The 17,025-nt window shown below is 37.4% G+C and overlaps 1 protein-coding gene across 1 annotated transcript in view; it reads left to right on the forward strand.

Moving 5' to 3' along the window:
• Nucleotides 1-17,025, forward strand: part of RSU1 (Ras suppressor protein 1) — a 171,138-nt gene that overhangs the window by 110,343 nt on the left and 43,770 nt on the right. The window lies entirely within an intron of this gene.

Here is a 17,025-nt window from a genome sequence, read left to right on the forward strand (position 1 = left end):
ATAATACCAGGTCTTATATTAATTTTTGCTCCAAAAGACGCATTAGGGCTTATGTTCAGAGGATGTCATCCTGAAGAATCATGCTAGGGCTTATTTTCTGGTTAGGTCTTATTTTCGGGGAAATACAGTAGCTCTGGGCAGGGATACAGAAAGGGGACGTTCTCAGTTGTCTAGAATTTGGCTCAAGATCTCAGAAACTTCGAAAACTAAAATGAAGCTTTTCTTCCTTATGAAACAGAGCCATGTGTTCAAGGTGACACGTTAGGTGCTTCTGAGAAGATTTTAGTGGGTTCTATAAAATAAAGGTCAGTGTTGGACCATCAATAGTGTTCCTGGAGGCATATCAACCCCCCGTCTCTTTCTGACTTCTGGAGTGTATAGTAATTGAACTGCTCTTCTTTAAAGGTGGCCCATGACCCCTCACACCCCCAGAATGACCCCACCGCCACCTGGGCGCTCTCTTTCTTTAAGGTACTAACCCCTCGGCTCTGGGTGCAGCCTTTTACCAGAGGGGCAATGAAAAGAGGCGATTTCGCTTCGTTCACAGCCTCAGCCTGGGAACTTCCCTTCAGGCTGGGCTTCCATTTCATATGGGTGGTTGAAGTGAAAAGATTGTCGTCACACCAATTTGTGTGGTGTGCTGAGTGGAGTCCTTGTGTATTTTCTTGGACACCATGTGTGAAACGAAGGGAGACCACTAGGTGACCTTGCATACTGACGACACAGGTCGTTGTTCTGCTCGGCAAGTGGCAATTTTTGTGACCTTTCCGGTTGTCAGCACAGGCTCCCTGCCCACCAGTCTCTTGCACTGCACAATGGCAGAGCTCACGTCCCCGGCCTGTTCCGTAGAGCAGGGTCGAGGCTTAATTGGAGAAGATTTTTAACCCATTATCAAGAGCACTAAGAGGACATGTTCACAGAGTCTCGATGGGGCTCTTTCCATTGAAGAAAGCAGATATATCCAAATAAGCAAATTATAATCTTAAATAGCAATCCATCTTTATTTTCAATCTGTCCATCTTTCCAGAATAAAGCATCTTGTCTCTGATGCATGAAAGGGGCCAGAACAAGCTAGAGTGTTACAAATGATTCTTCCTCCTAGCGTGCATGAACACGTAACACCCCTTGTTTAAAACAGGAAGACTCTGAACAGGCCATCCCGAATACATTTTTCAGAATGGCAGCGAACGTGTCTGACAGGCTGGCCACGATGTGGACATATCTGGCTGGAAGATATTTAAAGGTGTACAGGCCACGTGAAGTGAGGAACATGAATGGGCTTTTTTTTAACGTCATGATTTCTGGCTCCTTTCTGTTTTTATACTGAGCAAGTATGCTTTCATACTTTCAAACTTAGAGGGGCTGTTTGAAGGGTTGCTGAGCAATGTCCCTCAAATTATTGTCATTACCACAGCCAAGGTCTTAGTCATACGTCGTAGTCAAATTTAATCTTATCTCGAACTTTACAGACGTTACCTCTTGATTGACTTCTTTGATCATTTTGTCTTTTAGTTTAAAAAATGGCAGGAAAAAAAATGGAAACAGTATTTAATTAAAATAAGTCTTTAAGAGGTGGCATCTAAGAATGTCTAACTAACTGAAATGTAGAAGCTTCTTTTATTTAAACAGAATTTTCACTACTTTCATTTATTAATTCTCCTTTCCTATATACTGAGATTTTTTTTAAAAAGTATTTCAAATCACCAAAAATATACTTCTCAAGCTGTGACTAAAATTTGCCACAACTAAGATCCCCAAGAGTCTATTAAGAGTAAAGACAGGTTAGATTGTGTACGTCAAGGACAGTCCATAAGTGGCAGGATACTTTTATCAGGAAAGTGAACATAATGAAATCTTTGTGGTCAATAAGAAGCTACGTTGTATAGTTAACAAAAATATACAGTAACTTCTCTTTCAAGTATACAGTAGGAGTATTTGATGTCTCTTAAGTAAAATATTGGTTCATGAGAATTTCTAGACTTTTGTTTCATCAAAAATTCATTCAGAAAAATTACACAGATGTTTCTCAAAGAGAAGTGTTACCTGTGGATACCATGGGCACATGGGGTAAAGCGGTCAGTGAAAATGCTTTGTCCTAAACTTGTGAAAATGGGAATGTCAGTGTGATAAATGTGTTAGATTATACCAGCTGTGTGGGTGTTGCAGAATGCTCTTTGTCTAAATTCTGTAATTTACAAAGCTATTATTTCAAAGTCTTTCCTGCCTGCTTCTATGATTAACTAATTTTAACCATCTCTAAAAGTCACTTGCAAAAAGAAAAAAAGACACCCATTTGGGGGTTATATTGACCAAAAAAAATAAAAAACCAACATGGAAATGCTACTTTATGGAAACCAGATATACTAAAAGCTTTCTCAGCATGCACGACTAAGCGTAGAATAAATCAGAGAAACACACTTATTAGAAATATTGTTGAACTTGTAAGAGACGATGGGGACTCCCACAAGGGGCAGAAAGTCTGCATCATAATTTGAAACCAAAGGGGTGTGGTAAAGAGACTGGGATTAGGACCAGTGGCAGCGCCTGTCGGAGGGATTCGGGGCTTAACTGCCCAGGGAAGAAACAGATGAGTGGCCCTGGGGTCTGAGGAAAGCTGGAGCACCACACATGAAGTGCTCTTTCACAGCTAGAACATTCACAAAGGCTGCACGTTCCATGAAAGTCAGAGCTGGAAACACATGAGCTCACCCAAGAAAGGAACAGATGAGGAAGTCTGTTTTTGCTATTGCTCTAAGGAAAGGAAAAATAGTCACCATCATAATCATCTCCTGAAAATGTGCCGCTATAAGCTTATTTTTAAATGAGTGCAGGGTATAAATTTATAGTTCTTGCAGGGTCATATACACCTTAACCTAAAAGCAATTTAAATTAACCTGGTTCTAAGTTGGGAGAACCCTCTGGCACCTGGTAGAGTTAAGCATGAATCCTCTCTAAAGGAATGCAGTGACATCCACTCCCCTCCGATTCCTACAGATTCAGGGGATGTGAGGGAACCGTAACAAAATATTGAACACTTAACAGAGCAGTCCCCCAATAAGGAATAGCATAATTCAAAATTCACAAGTGTCAATAGAAACAATAAACAAACAGCTTTAGACCCCCTATGCCTATGATACTGGAATGCTGAACACTAAATACAAAACAAAGGCATGTGAAACGCATAGAGAAGAAAAATTGAGCAAGGAATAAGAGACCATCAAAAATGATCAGGAAGATTTGACAAAGAACCAAATAGAATGATAAATGAAAACTAATCATCACAATTAAAAATTCAGTAGACAGGTTACATAGGATTACACACCACTGAAGAGAGAATTAGTGGACTAGGTCAAGAAAAAAATAATCCTACATGAAACGTAGAGTCTCAAAGGAGATGAAAACAGTAACGAGAAAGACGGAGGGATGATAGAGTGATAAGATGTAACAACTGTCTATTTGAAATTCCATCATGTTAAAATATTGAAAATGGGGGATATCAAGAACTATGAAGGGTCTGGATGTATCATCATAATAAAAATTTATAAATAGATTTCATAAATAAATAATAACATTTTACAATTACATGGATGCTGTTTGGAGACGTCAGACTCCTGGGTCAGATACAAAGGACTTCATCACTCACAGCACAATAAGCAGCATAAGCTTTATGTCCCAGCCATTTCCCCCTGCTCCCCAAGTCCCGTGGGGGTGACGCAGAGTGGCCCTATGGACCCTGGTTGGGCACTGAGTGTGAGTCCCGCACAGAGACATCTGAGCTTAGGTGAGCAGTCTGTCAGAGTGGACTGTAGGCAGATCTGCTCTTTGCCTTGGAGAGACGTGTCATCTTTACTCACCAGGACAGTAAATGAATCTGCTCCCTTCCACAGAGACTCTACCTCTGTCTCTTCCAAGGCTGTTCACTTTACAAATACCCTTGAAAAGTTGCCCCAGAACTAAAGCTGTTAGGGCCTCTGCTCACGAAACATGCAGGAGCATCATGAAAGTCCCTTGGAGAATTATTTCAAAGTAGTGGAGGGGCAATTTGTTTAACACAGAATTTTCCAGAAATGTTGAAAAGATTGGAATACTCTACACAGGAACACACTGTCTACCATGCACTATAAATACATGCTTACTTAGACATGGTGGAATTGTAGGACACATGTGCAAAGACAAAAGAGACATTGAATGAAACCACAGAGAAAAGACAGTTTGAGTTGACAAGCTAGTTCTTCACTTGTTTGGAGGAGCAAAGCATCAGAATGAACCAAGACCTCCCTAGGAAGAAGCAGCGCAGGAGAAAAGGGACTGTCTTGTGTTATAGAGAGCAAGGTGTATTATAGAAGTATAGTAATTAAGACACAGTGGTTTCCCAGTATCAGAGTAGATATAGTCAACAAGCCGAAGCCCATACATAATCCCATGCATACAGTATGTACAAACTTGATTTATGACAGGATGGATATTGCAGATTAATGGGGAGAGGATAAATGTCAATAAATAATGCAGTGTTACAAAGTTATACATGTGGATAATTAAAAAAAATGAAACCTGATTGTGATATATGCAGAACACCAATTCCAGGTAGATTAAATATTTGAATCTTTAAATCACCAATAGGAAGTTATAAAAGGAAAGGAAAACTATAGAACTTTCAACGAACCAAAAATAGAAAGAAAAAAAAAAAGAAAGAAAGAAGCAAAAAGAAAAAAATGTAAGCGAATGTCTCTATGACCGCAAGCTCTTCGGAAGGTAGAGGAAGAGCTGGCTATAGAGGTGAAGTCGCTGTGTGGTCTCCAGCTGTATGTGTGGATCTAGGTTTGTCAAACTGTAACACGCATGGTGACAGAAATTATTAAGCAAGATGAGGCTGAGAATTGAAGACCTAAACCAAAGTCACAGGGTGGAGAATTTGTGGAAGTCATTTCTTTATCAAAGAATGACATGCTGAAGAGATGTTATGCTCTGCTAGCTGAAGGACATCTGACAATGGACTCAGAGTCTATTCCCAGGCTCTGGCACTGAAACATGCAAACACAAAGCCATTTGCAGGGTCCACCTTGAAATTTGAAGGCCAAGGACAGTGGTCATACATGTTTGTAAACAAGACCACCAGGCCTCCTTCACTACGACTTTGTATTCAGCTTAGTTGAACATAGATTTGAAATGAGATTTTTCATAAAATAAAAGCAGCACAGAATGCAAAAAAAAAAAAAAAGAAAGGGATTATTTCTTACCCCGAACACAGTACACACAAACTGTAAAGGAAGAAAAAATTGATAAATTCTTCTATGTTAAAATAAGTGTTCGATTTAGCAAAGGAGACGATTAATAAATGAAAAACACAAACCACGAATGGGAGGAGTTATCTGCCACACATATTATAAGAGATTAGTATCTAAAACATACGTTGTATGAATAAACTAAAGTTAGGTGAAAGGTATGAACGAACGTTTTACAGAACACGAATGGCTGATAAACATGAAAATGATCAACCTCATTATTAGTCAGAGACTACAAATTAAAACCACAATGATGCCATTTTATAACACATTGGTAAAATTCAAATTTGCACTATTTGTGGGCCAGGATGGGGGACCACAGGAATTCTCATGTTCTCATAATCTCATTCCTTCAAAAACCCAGGCAGACATACGGAGCTTAACTTTTCTTTCATTGTGTCACATGTAAGGAGAAAAGTAATTTAATAAAAATGTTACTTTGATTTTTCTTAACAAACAGCAAGTTATCTTTTAAGCCAAAATCTTTTCTGGTTAAACCTTGAACATTAGGACAGACTTGGTTTATATTTTCAATCAGAAAGAAATACCTGCAGAGAAAGTTCCACAACATACCAGATGATACCAGTTTGTTTGGTTTTTTAATTACGATGTATTGGGGTGACAGTGGCTAGTATGATTACATAGGTTTCAAGTGTACAATTCTGTAATACATCATCTATATATCACGTTGTGTGCTCACCACCCAGAGTCTATTCTCCTTCCATCACCATATATTTGACCCCTTTTCTTCCCCCTGGTAACCACTAAACTGTTGTCTGTGTCTCTGAGTTTTTGTTTTCTTTGTTTGTGTTGTTCGTTTGTTGCTGTCAGTTTTATATCCCATATATGAGTAGAGTCATATGGTTCTCGACTTTTTCTGTCTGACTTATTTTGCTTATCATGATAAGATCCCATTTTGGGGAGAAATTTCCCAGCTCCTATTTGAATACTTGTCAAACTCTGTGGCAGTAGACTAGGTCTGAATCAATATTTCTGCCTGGAAGTCATATAAACCTATGAGAGATTAATGTGGTTATTGCTGGACCGCATTCTCCCATCAGCTAACTATGTGCACTTGTCATTCATATTTTGTTTTTAGCTTGTTACTCTGACAGAAAAATCTCTATGGAATAAAGAACCAGTTTTCTGAGCATATAAAGCTATATTGTATTTGCATATTTCCAGGATTTAAAGGGAAGGGTATTTTTCCTTGAAATGTTATTTGTCTTTGGTTCTGTTTATATGGTCCTGAAAAACATTATTGACAGTTCCTAAAATGTCTGTCTCTCATTTGTTTCTGCCTCTTGCTAATTTTGTTGATTAAATAGTACAAGAAACAAGAAAATGCTTGTTGTTGTTTTTTTATTATGTGACATAGTTCCAAAAAGTTTTCTTAAAAACTCTGAATAAAATTTATGGCTTTTGTTAAGGCCACTTTTCTTTTTTGTATTACATAATGTGTTTATGTGTTAGGTCGAGTAAGTCGGTCCAGTTTTACCTCTGTTTGGTTGGTGAAGGATGAATGATGGAAAGGAATTCTGCAACTACCCAAAAATCACTTGTTTAAGATCATTGATTTTTATAACAGCCACTTACAGCCACTGGCCAAAACCTTAAGAGAAGTGGAATTCTTTAGCTGGTGTTTGTTTTGCATATGAAGTAATAATCCTCTTAACAAATTACAAATAAGCAATCATAAACTTAACCTCATTTATAATAAAAACAATAAATAACACAGTGCCCCACAATATATGATTCAATAAATAATTATGCAACAGTATGATCAAAAGCAAAATGCAGCCATTTTAGGTTGTGTTGTGTAAGAGTGTTTAATGGTTTGGAGAATTTTCTAATGTATTATAAATTTACAAAGCAGGCTGTATACCTATACCTGCATACAAATTTGTGTTTTTAAACAAATTTTAAAAAAAGTCTCAAAGGATACACCTTAGACGTTAATAGACATTTTGTCAGGTGGCAGGATTGGGTGTGGTTGGTTTTTGCTCTTTCTTTCTGCTTTTTGTTACTTTCTAATTTTTCTCTAATTGCATGCAACGTGATAATTTATCGTTTTCAGTAACAACTTGTAAATGTTCTAATAAAATTTCATAATTAAAAATACTTAAGGAAAAAAGGATCCCCATACTTCTTGTATTTTTATTAACACATCAATATTCAAAATCATTATTATAGAGGTCTTAATTATATATGCATTATTATGTATACATATATGCAAGGTTATATATAGTATATATTGAACATGTGTGCCAATATACTCTGCTCTGTCCTTCTTGTAAATTTCCCTATTGATTCCTCAGAATAATCTATGAGGTTGACAGAAAATATAATCATCCCTACTTTATAAACCAGCAAACTGAGGCTCCAGCTGATTAACTTCTTTGCCCTCAGAAATGCATCTCCTGAGTGACAGAGCCTCCCTTTGAACCAGTCTGTTCCAGTCACAAGTCCGTGCTTTAATCACCACACTTTTTTTTTGCACTGTTTTGGTTTTTGTTATATCTTAACAATGTTTTGCCTTTATCCTGTTTCTTGTCTTCCATTCCTCCCATTGTGGAAAAAGACCCAAATTTCATGTTTGAGGAAATTTGCAGGATTGTCACAATTGAATTGAAGCAGATTATTCACACGTATATGATATCCTCAAACATCCATTGCCTAAGTCTTTGATGGAATTTTGCACACTTTACTGAATAATACAAAGTGAGTTTTTCCGTTGAGGAAGGAAAAGCTACACGTGGGTGGTTGTTGCATCAATGACTATGATTATGAAATCCACACTGCCTGGTTTCCTCCATTTGCGGTGTGTGTGTTTTAAATTAGGAGTCAGAACAGTGAGCTAAATGAGAAAACCGTTTGTGCTTCGAGGTCACGCTGGCCATCTTAGGGTAGGCAGTTGGAGTTCCACATGGAGAGAAGGACATTCTTAGTGCAGGATCTGACTCGTGTGTGTAGGCTTCGGAAGGATCTGGATGAGAACATGGCTTCCAGGACCAGCGAAGGCATCCGGGCCTCAGTAAGCTTCAGCGAAATCCCTCTGGGCGTGCGTACCATTCTCCCTCACTTTTCCAAGACTTTCAAAAAGCACATCCCAGTGATTAATTAACAGAAAATGCAGTCTTGTCTGGTATTATCTTCTTCCTGCTCTTCCAAAATCAAGTACAACTAACTTCAGTCCAATCATAACAGAAATTATACTGAAAAATAAAATCACACTTAAGATGTCTAGCCAAAGAGCCCTTCAGGCCCTAAGTGTTAAGCTGATACATATTTGCATGCCCAAGTATAACTGGTGGCAGATTTTTAAACCACTGAGTGGGTGAACACTTTGCAAAAACAAATTCTTGACTTTTTTAGTCCATGAGCTCAGATTCCAGCACACGTTGCTGATGACTCGCCAGTCCTGTGATGAAGTAATGCCGAGAAGCTTCCTCACCCCTGTGTGAAGCTAACAGTGGCTTTTATTGTATGTGGTACTCACGCAGACGATCGTTTTGTGAGAATAAATATGAGGAGGTGTCTTAGCGATCTATTTGCGTCCTTGGCTCCTTCCTAATTGTGTATCCTTAGGCTTTCCACTGAATCCTTCTGCCTTATTTCATCAACTTTAAAGTGAGGGTACTGTGAATAGCCTTCTATAGCCCGACAGCTGGTTTATTAAAAGCAGGAACACATGTCAGAGTTGTGCAAATATGAGGCATTAGTCTTTACCTTTTCTCACTTGCCCCTATGGGCACTATTTAAGCCGTTGGAAAGATTTTTTTTTCCAATGGTGACTCCAAGTTTAATGGTTTGTCTCTGCTGTGCTCCTATTTATTTCCCTAGATGTGCTAAGCTCTCCTTTTTAAAATTTTTCTATTACTTAAGAAAGCTTTGTAAAAAGTTAACATAAGATTCTTAATTTTGCATCTAATGTATTAAAATAAGCCTACATTTATGAGCTTTTAAAACCTGAAGTGTAAAATACATACCTATAATGCACAAACCATGAGTTTCTTGCCTGAGTTTTGACAAATACATAAATTTGTGTAACCCATACCCCAGTCAAGCCTCAGTGGTGATCCTCTCTTATCCACCGTTTTGCTTTCTGCAGTTTCAGCTGCAGTCCAAAAACATTAAATGGAAAATTCCAGAAAGAAACAATTCATAAGTTTTCCATTTCGTTCCATTCTGAGTATCGTGATGACATGTCACTCTGTCATCTCTTTGTCCGTCATCGCCGTGCTGCCTACACTCCTCACCCATTAGTCTCTTAGTAGCCATAGGTTAGTTATCATGTGGACTGTGGCGGTATCAGTGCTTGTGGTCAGATCACCCTTATTTTACTTAGTAATGGCCCCAAAGCCTGAGAGTGGTGATGCTGGCGATTTGGATATGCCAGAGAAAAGACATGAAGTGCTTCCTTTAAGTTAAAAGCTATGTACGTATAGGCAAACACATAGTATTGATAGGGTTTGCTATTGTCCGTGGTTTGGGGCAGCCGGGGGGGGGGGGGTCTTGGAACGCATCCCCCACAGAATGGGGGATGACGGTATGAAATGTTCTCATCACTTTAGCAAGTTTGGCGGAAGCTTGTCTGTGTTTGGGTATGGTGCATTTCTGCAGATTCTTACTTAATTTTCCTGCCTTGGGGCAAGTGAATCACCTCTTCATGTAGTTAGTATCCCCTCCGTCAGTTTCAGCACAGACTTTGTGAATTAGCCCCTTTTGCTGACGCCATGCTTTTCGAATAGGAGAACGTTCGCTTGCTTTTTCTACATGAATTTTCCTATTCTTTTTGCCTAATGTCTCTTCCTATTTCTACCTGCTGCTGGCAATATATTTAATGGGTTTGCACCAGTGTGCGTCAGTCTCCAGAGAGGTCACTGAGGGGTCAGGAAGGGTTCCATCTAAGAAATGTCTTAGTGTTGTTTCTTACATTTATCTTACATTATCTGAGCCATGCCTTTACTCTGCGTTTATACAATTTTTGTTGTTGTTTTGTTTTGGTATATAGCTACTTTTCCCCCTCAAAAATTTTAGTGACATGTAGTAAAAATGTGGATTATTGTCAATTTTAGGAAATTCAACTCAACAGCAAAGCAGCCTTTCCTGTGCAATGCAAATAAATATTTTGCATATTGGCTTATTTCTTTTTCTCTCTTACAAACGATCCTTGATTAGCTCAAAACTCCCCACCTTGTATTTTAAGTCAATTATTGATAATTTTTGAAAAGCCTTCCTTAAAATAAAAGATATCCATAAGTAACATTTTAAAAATACTCTTAAAAGTTGCCAGCCATCATTCTGTTTTTATTCTTTGAATTAATAGCTAAACTAATACCTTTGGAGTAATATTTCAAATGAACATTGCTTATTGGAACTGTTTTGAAAAGTAAAGTGTTTGTTCTACCTTCCCTGTGTATTTACACCTCTTCGATTCTGCTTTATGAGCAGCAAAAGCAAACTGTCACTATTTGCTGTAAATTGAAGCTTTTAATAACTATATCTGTTCTACAACATTTGTCAGCTTTGAATATTCTGTCAGTAGAATATAAAAATAGCAGGGAAACTCAGCAGCAGTGACACTGAGAATTTATCTGCTTCTGCTAAAGGAAGGTAAAAAAATATAATCTTGAAGGTTGAGCATTTGGCATTTTCCCTTCAAATAATGTAAATTAGAACTGGCTCTTCCTCAAATAAATTTTAGATGAAAAGTTGGCAAAATAAATGATAAGTTTCATCATTAAAACACAGAACACTTTTTAACCTGGAAAAAAACAGGACACCTTTTAACTTGAAAGAAGGGAATAAAGAGCTTATTTCATATCGTTGATTAATCATATATGCCTTGTTTGACATAAGCTTGAAAAACAGGTTTTATAAATACATAAAAAGAAACATGATAGCTCAGTAGTAAAAATGTTGATGCATATAGCATTTAAATTTTTAAACTATTTCATAGTAAAAATTCATGTGCAGAGAATCATCTTGGCGACATGACAATAAAAAATTAATTTATCTAATAAAGATGATTTAAGTAAATCAAATCTAAATAAATTCCACAGTCCACATTTTTGTTTGTAAGTTGTATGTGCCGGTTATAAATATTAAAAACATGAATGAAATATATTATAAAAAGTTCACTCCTTTCTCTTTTTAGATACAAACGTAAAAAGTTTTCCAGGACTCCTTAGTGTTGCTGATTTCCAGTTTGTTAATTTAAATTCAGTTCTTGTTATTGTGCCTCTTTTTTTCCTGTATATACCTGTCTACTTGTAAAAGAGTCTCTTCCCAAAAGATACCATTATAAATAACAACGTTTATGAAGTACCTACTATGTGCCACATTTGATAAACATTGACAATAGTCAATGGCATTTTGACTGGGACGAAAATGTTAAAATTGTGCTTAGCTGTGCTATTGTATAGTCTTCATGTAAACCTGTATTATAACAGAAAGGGAGTTAATGAGACTGTCTGAGCCTGCTTATTCCTGTCAGCCTTGTGAGGTGCCTGCATATATAGGGAATTTAAAAAAAAATAACCTTAATGAGCTAAAGAGATGGTCTCTGCTTTTATAGAAAGGACATGCCTGCATATTTTCATTTAGTTTCATGTTAGCGGTATTCCATTATTACAGATGAGCCTGAGGGAATGAGCAAATTAATTATTGTCAAAATTAATGAGATAATTGCATATGTGTAATTTTACAAAGCACTCTACAAGTGTGTTGCTTCCTGATGAGAAATGCCCTAATTCATCTTATGGAGGGAGAGGAATTTGAAAAGAGTTTTCAATGGCAGGATGTGTTTTGGGTTTGTGTTTTAAACAAAAGTCCTAAAATAGAGTTAAATACTATAATTTTTTTTTGATAATGGCAAGTTGGAAATTTATCACTGTTTGGGTTTGTTTGTTTTTCCAATAAATGTCCTTATGTCTCTTATACAATTTCATTTCAACCCAGATTAAGGAGTGACTTCCAGTAAAATTGGGGTGTGAGTCAAACATTAACGGTTTGAGAAGACAGTTGCATTCTTTTCTGCAGAGTATTTTCAGTTGTATTCTGTCTCCCTCTCTTTGAAAATCACTTACTTGCCTATGAAGAATTTACTAGGAGATGATAATCCTGTTCTTTGGCATTTTCTCTATCCTGATTCGCAAGATACTGATAACAAACCCTTTGATTTCCTTTTCTTTTCTTTTTTTGTGTGTCTCTCTTGTATAGGAAAGTTATTTTTGTTTGTTTTTGTTTTCTTGTATTAGCTCTGACTTTAAGTACCTCTTAGGGTTTACAAAGCTGCATCTTCGGTTCTTTCAGGTACAGTATTTCTTTTTACATACCGATAAGAGTCTTTTCCTTTGAATGTGCTTTTTCTTTTTAATTTTGTTAATTGATTTGGATAAATAAGTTACCCAGTTGTTTGGGTATTGAAGAAATACGATGTCTATCTCGCAGGAGAGTAATTTAATCCTCCGTTGTCACACAGGCTGAATAGGATGTCTTGGTGATTCACAAGGGCCACCTCTAATCTGAGTTTTGTTAGGGTGTTGCGCTTGCCTGGGAATAAATTTGAGTGAAAACCTTTTGAAGTTAAAGCTGCATTAATGGTTCAAAAAATCAATTAAAAATAAAGATGAGATTGTTTAAATCTTTCTTTAAGCGAATTCATAAGTTTCTCATGGCATTATTAAAAGAAATATTTAAATGGATTTCCCTTAACTATTTAAAAGTCTGAACAGAATTTCGTTTTATAGGACACCTAGTAGAAAGAGAAAGATGAGTATAATACAGAAAAGTCTTTCTTTGTAAATAAATAAAATCTAAAAGTCATCTGCCATAATTAATTGTTTCACAGTTTGTGACCTAAGCACATTTAACATTTTTTTGTCCCACTGTTTCCTGTTTTTAATAGTTAGGTTAAAGCTAGTAATAAAAACACACTATCTTGGTATGTTGCTTTTCAGCAGTAATTATGGAAACCTGTTCAATCGAAATCTTATATATTCCAGGTACATTAAATCTCTGCAAGCCACTGCTTTTACGTATAAGGTGACTCATTGAATTTCCTATTTACTTTCAGGGAAAAATGAATGTTTGTTGTTTTAGACATGTGCATACCTCCCTCTTCCTTGCCATTGTCTCCTTCCTGTTTCCTCAAACAAGTGATAAACTTGACTAATTGGAGGTTGCAGCTTCCACTCCTGGAAGTATCTCCAGTTCTTAGGCTCGTATTGGGCCCTGACATATCTTCACAGGCAATATGAGGAAGAAAAGCAATAAGCAGTATACCCAGAGAGTCAGCAAATTAGTGAGCATCTGAGAAATCAGATTAGCTGACCTTGAGAGTTTTAACTGTCTTTGAATGGATTTGCTTTCCCCAAAATGATCAGACCGATCATTTCTCCCTGAAAAGTGATTCAGGGAGACCTCATTCTGCATTGAGGACTTAGCTCCTGCTCATGGGCCAGTTGAAGAATAGGCAGATGCCAAAGAGCTCCTGTGTTGTTGGCTTTTAATAGTTTTATTAAGATACAATTCCCAAGCCATACAGTTCATTGGTTCAGTGACTTGTAGTACATTCATCCAGTTGACATCCGTCGCCACAACTATAGAATATTTTCATTCCCCCCAAAAGAAAACCCACACCCCTTAGTGTCATCCTCAACCCTTTCCCCAGCCACTGGTAACCACTAGTCTGCTTTCTGCTTCCAGATAGTTACCTGTTCTGGGCATTTTATATAAACGGAATCATAACATACGAGGAGGTCTTTTGTGACTGGATTCTGTCACTTCAGAGTGATTTTGTCAAGGTCCCTCCATGCGTTGGTACTTCATTCCTTTTTATGACCTAACAGTGTCTCATTGTATAGTGATACCACATTTCATTTATCTGTTCATCAGCTGATAGGTATTTAGGTTGTTTCCACTTTTTTTTTTTTTTGGCTGTTGTAAATAATGCTGCTAAGAGCATTTGTGTACAAGTTTTTGAGTGGACATATGTTTCCATTTCTGTTGGGCATATACCTAGGAGTGGAATTGCTGGGTCTTATGGTAGCTCTGTTTTTAACCAGTTGAGGACCTGCCCGACTATTCTCCAAAGCATGGGCACCATTTTCCTTTCCCACCAGCAATGTATGAAGGTTTTCTACTGTCTTTACATCCTCTCCGTCACATGTCATTTATCTTTTTGATTATAGCCATCCTAGTGGATGTGAAGTGCTATCTCATTGTGGTTTTAATTTGCATTTCTCTAATGGTTGTGATGTTGAACATCTTTTCATGTATGTGTTCACATGTTTTCGTATTGTCGTTACATTATCTTGCAAACTGAAGCTTATTGCCATAGAACCTTATGAAACCACTATTCAGAAGTACCTGCAAACATGTGCCATGTCCGTACTAACCCTTGAAGCTGGGAAGTGCCTTGGGCCCTTCTTCAGTGACATACATGGTAGATGGAAGAGGAAAAAATGTTATATATGCCAAGTGAAATAAGTCAGATAGAGAAAGACAAATACCATATGATCTCACTTATATGTGGAATCTAAAGAATAGCATAAAAGAACAAACTAATCAGAAACAGTTTCAGAGATACAGAGGGAAAAATGAGGGTTGCTAGATGGGAGGGGGGTGTGGATAAGGGAGAAGGTGAGAGGATTAGAAAGCACAATTGGTAACCACAAGATTGCCACGGGGAGATGAAAGATGGTGTGGGGAATATAATCAATAATGTTGTAAAGATTTTGTAGGGTATCCAATGGACACTTGTCTCATTAGGGAGACCACTTCATGGTGTAGATGCCTGACCATTGAACTGGACACCTGAAGCTGAAGCTGAACAATAATGAATGTCAACTACAAGTTCATTTTATAAATATGTGTGTGTGTGTGTGTGTGTGTGTGTGTGTGTGTGTATGTATATACCCAGGATGTGGAGTACAGCATAGGGAATAGAGTCAGTGGAACTGTAATAGCTATATACAATGTCAGAGGGGTAGTAGATTGGGGGTAGGGGGTTATCATTTTGTGAGGGGTATAAATGTCTTAACTATTACTTTGTTTTGTACATCTGAAATTAATAAGTAAAATGTTACATATATGAAATAAAGTCTTTGGGGAGCTATGATGGAAGGAAGTGTTGGCCGAGAACAATGGGAACGTAAGGATAGAAAGGTTCACTTCTGCCAGAGGACAAGAAGGAGATTGATCAAGGGAAACAAGAGTTACGGAGGTGATATTGGTCTACCTGTGAACAGTTACACCTCGGGCATTGAATCAAGAAGGGGGATGTGAGGATGAAAAGACAAGGCTCCTGACTATATTAAGAGCAATCAGTGGCCCTTGTGGGTCTTGATTCTTCAGTCAAGATGTGTTAAACATAGTTTAACACTTAATAGCACTCTGACCTGGTGGTTTCCTGACTGGGGAAAGAGCTTTCTAGTATCAGGTAAGATGGGGTGGGAGGGGGCGAAGTAGCACAACACAGTTGAACATGAGCTGTGTCTATTTGATCCAGAACCTGCTTTTGTTGTTGCTGTTTCTGTTTTTGAATACACATGAGAATCTCTTTTAGTGCTTGGTTTATATCTGGGGAAAAAAATCCTTTTGGGGAAAAAAATGTGATTTGTCATCTTCAATTTATAGAATATGAAATGACCTCCATAGGTGTTTTGCATACATGAAATTTTTTATTCTTTTGGAAAATGTATTACTATTTACTTATGATGAAATGTTTTGATTTTTGAGTGTTTTTATTATTATTATTCTTTCTGGTAGCTTTTATGATGGTTTTGGAGAAAAATATCAGCTTTTGTGAAGCATGCAAATAAAATCACCTAATGTGCTAAATCTTAAAGACTCTCCAAAATGGTCTTTAAAAGATATACAGGAGAAGTGACTTGCAGCGTTTTTCACTAGCTCACCTCCTTATTTATGTTTACTAAATTTGCAACTCTAACATGATATTTTAGAAAGCCATATAAAATGATTTTACCCATTGGTCACAGCATTTGATGGCTTAAGGAAAAGCAGATTTGTATCTTGAAACTTATGGAACCCTTCCAACGTCGCTGCTTCCCCCTCCCCCTAAAAAACCGGTGCTGAGAAATCAGAGCTATAAAATATTGTCACAATTTCTTTGATTTTATTTTCCTGTACATAAAATTAGATCAGGAACAAAGAGTTTTCTGGAATGCCTTCATGAAAAAACAGGCTATTGCAGAAATGCCATGAAATGATTAAAGCTCAATTATTTGTCCTACTGGTTTCTTAAATAGAGTAACTTAACACATCCTAATATATATTCCTGATTAAAAAAATCACTTTTATTAATAGCTATGAGACAACTTTCACCCTAGTCCCTCTGCTATGAATATTACTCTATAGTTCACCATACACATTCCTTTTCCTTTTCTTCTTTCTCAGTCAGAGCTGAACTTGCGTGGCAGTCATTCCATGGCCCGTGGAGACACGCAGAATCTGGTTCAGATCCTGGCTTCACCACTATCTAGCTCCATGACCTTGAGCTCGTCCTTCAACTTCTCTTACATCTCTATTTTCTCTTTTGTAACATGAAAACTCAGTTCTCGTACATACGTCCTAGGGCTGCTGTGAGGAATAAACGTGAGAGTGCACGAAAAGCACAGGGCAGAGCCCCGGGCACATGGCACGCACCAGCCACGGAACTTACAGTTGCTGTCTTTGTGGTTACTTCTATTCAGCGGGAAAGGAGAGTGTTTAAATT

The sequence above is a fragment of the Rhinolophus hipposideros genome, assembly GCF_964194185.1.
Source record: "Rhinolophus hipposideros genome assembly, chromosome: 1".
Taxonomy (NCBI): Eukaryota; Metazoa; Chordata; class Mammalia; order Chiroptera; family Rhinolophidae; genus Rhinolophus; species Rhinolophus hipposideros.